This window comes from Harpia harpyja, chromosome 15, assembly GCF_026419915.1.
Source record: "Harpia harpyja isolate bHarHar1 chromosome 15, bHarHar1 primary haplotype, whole genome shotgun sequence".
Classification (NCBI taxonomy): Eukaryota; Metazoa; Chordata; class Aves; order Accipitriformes; family Accipitridae; genus Harpia; species Harpia harpyja.
The window spans coordinates 13396029-13404466 of NC_068954.1; positions in this window are offsets into that span (position 1 = coordinate 13396029).

Genomic DNA, 8438 nt, shown 5'->3' on the forward strand with positions numbered 1-8438 from the left:
AAGAAAGTGCAGTGCTGCAATCCCGGTCTGAGAGTGACTTAGAGCCCGCTGTGAAAGGGCAGTGACGAGCAGGTGCCCCGCAGGGCAAGGGGAGCGCAGGAGGGGCTAGGACTCCGAGCGACTGCCCAGGTGTGCTGAGAAAACTAGGCACACTCTGGTTGTCCTTTCTCAGTTCGCAACACGGTTAGCCATTGGGAAACTATTGATTGCATTCTTCTGTCATCTCTGGAAAAAATAGGGAGCGAGAGCAGATGTGTGGGTGAGTCCGAGGAGCTTTAGGAAACAAGAGACAGTGACACACGGCTGTGGAGGAAAATAAGGCATGTGAATATGGAAAAAGATTAGGTAGATATACACAGAAATGTATAAACAAGTTAAAACCTTCCTGTGGTGCTTTTTGGCAAATTTAAAGAAGGTGGAGAAGGGGTGCTGAGCACAGAGAAGCTGGGGGAGGTGTGGGCAGGCAGGACTGTTGAGGAGAGATGGGGGGGGGGGGGGGCGGGAATATTTAGTTTGCTGCAGGGCCCAGAACAGCTCCTGTAAGGTCCTGCATGTTTGTGTACATGGATACATGCATGTGTGTTCAGAAAAGTTGTGTAAAACATAAACTTTTCTATTTCACATATATCTTTTTCAGATTTCGAAGTCAGTGCTATGAAACACCTGCGTCCTCCTTTCATAAATTTACCCAGTAGTCTTTTTTAAGTGGAATTTGGTCCTTCTTTGCTCTTGATGAGGACTTAGATATTTTCTTTGAGTGACTTGTGTATTTACACAATGTTTATGGGGCTTATTCACCCCAAGGAGTGGCAACAAATGCCATGAAACATTTGCACTATCATCAGGTAAGGTCTGGCCTCTGGGAGGCAGCTGTCTTAACGTATTGTGTTTCTGTAAAGTTCATGCAATACTAATTGTTTGGCAGGTAGTTGAAGTCCCTGACCCAGACCATGAGTTTTACAGGTGGAATTCCCCAAAGATGAGGTTATTCACAGAGATGGCAGGGGCCAGTGGGTGGGTGGTCTTACATGTCCACTGGCACGATGCATTCAACCTGCCAGCAACACAAAGGAAATGTAGGAGTTCTCCCAAGAGACAAATGCAAAGCTTACAATGATTTTGTAGACACAGTTGTTCTCTGGCATCTTTGGGTCACCTAGGAGGAATTTCATCCTTAGTACTCACACACCACCGGTGCCTAACACAAAGGCATTTTTCCTTTGCAATACTAAATGATATAACCTTATTCACAAATGTAAAGCAAAGGGTATTACTTAATATTTACAATATTAGCAAGTGTGCGCATACTATATTTTCCTTCCAAATGTTTTGTGCTGGTTTTCACCTTTTTTTTTAAATCAATGTCAAGTGAATAGTGACATGATAAATATTCAGTGAGGGTAGATAACAGCCTTACCATATCTGAAGTACCTGATTCTGTCTAAAGCGTCTCATTCTTTTATGTTGTTTTTTTTTTTTCCCCAGGCACCTTGTTCCTAATATGAATTTGACTGAATTGAGTATTTGTCAAGATTTTGCACCTCTGTATAAAAGAGTAATAGGCCATATTTATTTACTATTTTTCTGCTGCAATTACTTGTAACAGCTGTCCTTCTGCTATGGACCGAAGATGATCTTTGTTTTCTAACAGCATCACAGTATGCTTAACAAATCTTGCCTGGAGTCACTGTTCTTAAATAATAGCATCTTTCCTTAGTTGTATTGTATTTTAAGCCAAGAAATAGACTATGTTCATGTTATATAGACATTTGCAGTTGATCATCTCTCAAGGAATTAAACTTTTCTATTCCTCCCTAAAATATTTTACTCATTTATAAAATGTTTCAGACATAAATTATTTTGCACTGTGGCAAGAGCTGGTTTTGCATATGTTTGAGCAGCAAAAGAATGTTAAAATTATTCAGCTGGATAATAAATAACATAAGAGCAGTTAGAAGACTATTGTTTGCAACATTCTGCTTACAAAAGATGTATATATCACAGACGCAGAGTAGTCATCCTGACAAATTTAACCACTCAAACTCCTCCACCCATACTTTAAAGAATGCTTTGGTTTACATGTCCATGCAAGGGGATATGAAGAGTAATGACTTTCATTTACAGCCTTATGCAGGCTAGTCTGGCTGCAGAGAAAGAAAAGAAAGTTCTAGGGTAACTGATGTCCTCATCAAGCACAGGAAGGAACAAAAGAGAGGGGTTAAGCCTCAACCCCATTCTCTATATGTGGACATGCCCAGGGCAAGCTCCCCCAGAGCCGTTCTGCCAGCTCAAGGCCAGCAATAAATATCAGGCTCCTGGTGCTAGAGGTGAGCAGTGAAGCATCATAATTCCTACCTTGTCTGTGCTCACTTGGAAGTCGCTTTTGGTTCCTATGTCAAAAAGAGCAGCCTCAATACCCTACCCGCATAGAGTATTTCTTCCAAGCCAATAGAATAGAACAGAACAGAATAGAATAGAATAGAATAGAATAGAATACAATATAATACAATACAATATTTCAGTTGGAAGGGACCTACAATGATCATCTAGTCCAACTGCCTGACCACTTCAGGGCTGACCAGAAGCTAAAGCATGTTATTAAGGGCATTGTCCAAATGCCTCCTAAACACTGACAGGCTTGGGGCATCGACCACCTCTGTAGGAAGCCTGTTCCAGTGTTTGACCACCCTCTCAGTAAAGAAATGCTTCCTGATGTCCAGTCTAAACCTCCCTGATGCAGCTTTGAACCATTCCCATGTGTCCTATCACTGGATCCCAGGGAGAAGAGCTCAGCACCTCCCTCTCCACATCCCCTCCTCAGGAAGCTGGAGAGAGCAATGAGGTCACTCCTCAGCCTCCTCTTCTCCAAACTAGACAAACCCAAAGTCCCTAGCCACTCTTTATAGGACAAATCAGGGAAAAATACATCTAATATATGACAATGGAGGCTGCCAGTCTGCAGGGAAGCAATCTCTTCTTACTCTGGGAGTACAAGTTCCTGGTCCTCAGTAATATTAGAAAGAATTTTAGGATCAAAATAGCTTCTCATATGGGAAACAGTCAAGTAAGAATTTAGCTTTTGGAGCTAGGGAAAGATTAGCTAATCATTAATAATTTTGGAATGGATATGTAGAGAAAAAAATGGAAGAAAACATGAGTGCTTTATTCAATTTCTCTCTTTATTTCTAGTATTCTTGAACATTTCAGTAGTAGCTGAAAGAAGATCTACCCAAATCAGAATATTTATTATATCTTTTTTCTTATATATTGAATGTAGCTTTTCCTTACCTTTTAGCTCAGATAAATCTGATTCTGACCAAAGTAAATGAATGCTACGGATATTCAAAACACTGTACTACTGAAGTTGATGTGCTTTGACGGAAGTGAGATCAGGCAATACAGGACACTTCTACAGAGTTTTAAAGGTGTCTAGCATCAATATGACTGTCTGTCCAGAGATATAACATTGTGGGAGGAGCTTTATGGACTGATCTTAAAAAAATCCTTCCAGTATAAAAGCAGGATCAGATCTCACACATTTTTCAAGGAAACTTCTTTTCTTAAAATCCCTCAGAAAAAAATTAACTTATCCAATGCACATATGAAGAGATGGAGTTTTCTAATGTTCATCACCTCCCTTAGTGATTCTTAACAATGATACTTTTTCCTGAGAAAAATGTAGTTAGTTGGTTTCTCAGTTCATATTAAAGATGAGCATTTCCTGGTTTATAGATTTAGTGACTCCAAGTGACTATCTGAAATTTATGTTTATTTTTTTCAAGAGATGACTCATCTTGATTTTGAGGCTTTAAATTTTTCTTTGACTAAAAGTCATGTTAATGCACCATTAGGCTCCTGGAAAGTTGCTAATTTAAGTGATTACAACAGACTAGAGAGTTCTCATGACTGTTGATTGCTGAGAAGAAAGTGAGCAGGAATAACTTTTTAGCCTTGAAAAATGAGGATGAAAATGTTGGTTAATGAATGCTCAATACCAAGCATGTACTGTTCTCCTGGTCACTTCTCCAAAGCAGAAGGTGGGGTTTGGTGGATTCCTGAATTTATGTAGTCTGTATTGCTGCTGATTTCTGCAAATAGTCCAGTCAAAGCTAGGTAAAAAATTGGTAGGAATTTGTGATATGGGAACTTATTTGTTCTTGCACCATATTCACTGACCAATTATTAATTTTCCCAATTATGAAATAGTTGATTGTGAAAGTTTGCCACAGAAATCTATAATTAGAAACCTGATATGTTTTGAGTATTTATATCCGGTCATTTAAATATCACGGTATACTTAATTTTACCATGTTAGACTTTAAACCTTTCTTTAAACAGAAGTCACATTAATTTAACTATACAATCTTCAGTGTTGTTAATTCAAGTAACCACAGTAGCAAAAGAGTGGCCATGCCTGTGACTAGTTGGTGTTTCGCATTCCCTGCTACTTCGGTGGAGACTGATCAGCTGTAATCAACTGTCTCTAGTATGTTCTCTCTCCCTCTCACTCTCTCTCTGGGGTACCTTTTCCACCTGTAATGTTTTTTCTTAACTCTGGACCGTGGTAGCTGTCTGTGAAGAGAGTATCCAAGCTGTGCACTTTACAGTGCCTATCATTGCCCTACATTTATTAATTGGCATCTTCATACTTTAGTTCAGTAACAGCTCACTGTAGGAAGAGATCTAGGAAAGGTAGGAGGCAGGGTGTAGAACTGAGACACCAGGAGCCTCAGGCAGGGAAACGAGCTAGTTGCATCCAAGCTAATCTTGGGTACCAAATATAGGGGAGTGTGATGCAAAGATATCCATGTGGGCAACATGTCACATGAGATTTTTAACTTGGATGTCACATCACATCTAAGAGATGTTAAATTCTGTCAGTGGTACACTGCACCATATGGACTTACTGGTTCCAAACTTCTTTCTTCCCATTTCATGGTGTACAGTTAATTAGAGAGAACACCTTAGAGAGAAGGAAGATAACAAGTTAATGTTAACACTATACTATCCATGGACAGTAATAGTCAAGTTTTAGCCAAGTTGTACGTTTTGATTCTCATCAGACTACACTTAATTTTCTTCTCCCTAGTGTAGTTTCAGAATAATTGAAATTACCTTGGCTTTTGTCTTTCAGTCTTCTCTCAGAAGAAAAGAAGGTATTCTCTGCACTTATTCTAATTTTATTTTGTCTTTCTGACTTTGGATAGCCAGAGCTACATGGAATATTCCAGGTGATATTTTACTACCATTTTTTTAAACTGACATAATTCCAATTCTGTACTGAAAAAAGCTTTACTAGGATGATTAATAACTATCACTTGCTTTCAACTCACAGTACAATCCTTATCAGTCTTTAAGGTCAGGTTCATCACAGCTGAAATTAGGTTTGCAAACATGTAAATTAGGACCACAGTCATAATATTATCCTCAAATAAACAATGGTTGGACTGATTCAGATGAAAGGTGTATGATTGTTCCTGATCTCTGAGCCTCAACTAGATGTCTGAAATTCAATGAACTGAATCTGCATTTACAATTCATCCATTTTTTGAGTCAACACGTTGAACTAGCACAACTTCTGCATTTTATGCCAAATTTGTTATGAAAAGTATTCAATGAGATCATTAATATCATTGCCAACGACAGCCATAGGAAAACTTTCAGTATGAAAAATTCTCTCAGTATGAACTATGGTTATATAGCCTTGAGAAGTTGCCTTAATTTTATTACAGTGCTTCTGTTTAATACCAATCTTTTTGCATGTAACTAACACTATAGGTTGATATTTGTATGGCATTCTATTATGGGCTTCACTGAAATTTTTTATTTAGAAGTTCTGTTTTCTAACCGAAAAATACAAGGTCGCATTACACTTAAGATGAGAGTGTTAGTTTTTTTCAGGATCAGGCTACACTTTAGATATGCAAATACATCAATGACCCGTATCTTCTACTCATTTTAATTATATCATTACAATAACAGAAGGTGTGAACAAAAGGCCTCTACATGTCTTTAGAAAACTCAGCACATACCTACCTGTCTTTGAAAGATGCAATCAATCACCCTGATGGTTTTAGTTAATAATCTTAACAATAATATTAAGTAGCAATGATAACAGCAATCATAATGACTCACAAGTAATAAGGATATAGACATGATATGTGTGTCAAGAGGAGTGTGAGGGCAATTCAATTGATGTTTACAAAGACTCTTGGATCAGTCCAGATTATATAATAGGAGTATTATTGCTTGACAGCCAATGTATTTTGTAATTGTTGATGATTTTTAAGATATAAAAGGAGAGAATACTAATCTGCTTAAACTAGCATTAATCCTGCCAAAAAAAAAAAGAGTAGTGTTTTAAATTAATAAATCTGTATTTCTTTAATACTGTATTAATTTAGGAAAAAAATAATCCTGGGGTTATTTTATTTAAGAATGCCAGCTGCATAATTTAATGACAAAAAGTAGAACGAGAATTGAAATATGTTTGTTCACCACTACTATTGAGAAACAGAAATACCTTTTCACATTTCTCCAGCATATTTGTCCCTTTGAAGATTTTCTCTCACAGAACTCAGAGTACAGTTAACCTCTCACAGTCTATAACTGCACACTCGAATAAATCAAAATTAAGCCTAATTCATTTTTAACCCTACGCTCTGCAACAGTAATGATTGAGTATTTGTGACAAAACTGCAGAAGGGAGCTCGTACTTTAAGGGTCCAAACATTGCCTGTGTTGAAGAAAATGGAAAGCTGAGGTGACCTGATCTGCCTCTGCCCATTAGGGACTTTTTGATAGTCATTGTCTTCAAGAAAAATAATTGCTTCCCAAGAATGCTCAGCTAAATCATTTTATTAGTGTGAACTGGATTAAGGTTATAGGAAGGTCCCTCTTGCTTCTTACCCAATAATATCTGACCATGCATATCAAAGAGTGGAGGAGGCAAATTATTCATTATTTCACCAGCATAATGAAAGCATAAGGGAGGTTTAAAAGGACGCTATCTGCAGCAGGAAACTGTCAAAGAACGTGGGAACACAGCCCTCCTGCATTTTTGTTTCAGCTCCGTTGATCAGAAGATTGAAAGGCCTGCTCTACCTACAGGGGTCCTCTGTTCAGGCCCCACAGTGCAATTATAATCCGTCCTCACCTCCTTTAGAATGACAGGCCAAAAACAAAGCTCAGAGCTTTTGTACAGCTTAGCATTCCTAAGAAACACAAATCTTCATTTCTTTCTTTCTTTTTTTTTTAACTCTTAAGAATTAATTAAAATTGCTCTTATATAATATCGAGGGATAAAACAGCTTAAAATTATCTAATACTTTCTAGGGGTGGAATATTTTTATAGAGCACGTAGAAGGATCAGTTGCTAACTGCCACAAGGTAGAGCAGCTCTGCTTTTGTCTTCGTGCTGTCTGCAGGAAAAAGATGTCCAGTTGGCAGTATTTTGCATAAGGCTGTTTAATTTCATTTTTTCTGCCATTATTCCTGTTGTTTACACGTTTTAGTGACAGAAATTTGCAAGTAGTTAGATCCTCAATGGCTCTTGCAGTTAATCTTGTTGTTGAATCTCTGCTTTTCAAAGAATTTCTAAGCAAAAGCCATGCACCTCCACACTAACATGTATACTAGATCACTCTAAAAGCATCAAATGGTAGGAACTGTGATGGCCTAAGAACGTTAAGAAATGCAGGATCTATATGAAAAAGTAACATTTTTAGTAGCTACCAACAGCAGACTATTTTGGAGGCAACAAAGACATTTCCAGTTTTAAAACAACAGCAGCAACTATTAAACATGCTAAACATACTAGCTGTTTTATCTTCCTTCAGCTGGCCCACCACATCATTGTGGTTATCTGAAGAATGCTGTAGATTGCATTGTTATAACAGCTTGGAAAATTCTGTGTTTAACATTAAATCTTCAAGCTGCATTGCCTCACCCAGCATAAACCAGCACCAAACAGGCTAAAGTTAACTGTCAGGTTACATTGCAGAATGAGCACACAGAATGCGTTTGGCAAGCAAATCTCACATCATGTGTGTGACCTTTAAATGCATATATTTGGAGAAGGTTAGACAAGATTCCAGGATGCCTGAAAGGTTCGGTGGGTGAGATCAATACGGGATGCCACAGTGTAGTCTAGCTATGCACCTGAAAGTCTGGTTTGAAAATGCAAAACCAGGTGATAATAAAATTGATGGTAATGGCATGAATTTGCTTCACTGTTCTCATCCTCTGATTTCTTATTTCCCATCTGGGACAACATAGAATTACTTTTAAGCTGATTGGGGGGGGGGGCAGGGATTGTACCTTTAAAATGTGGTACGGCTACAGTGTCAGGGGTGAAATCTGGCTTCCAAGAATACAAATGCATTTACAGGTCAGGGTATATCACAACTGTTCTGATACTTACTGGTAAGTTCACACTC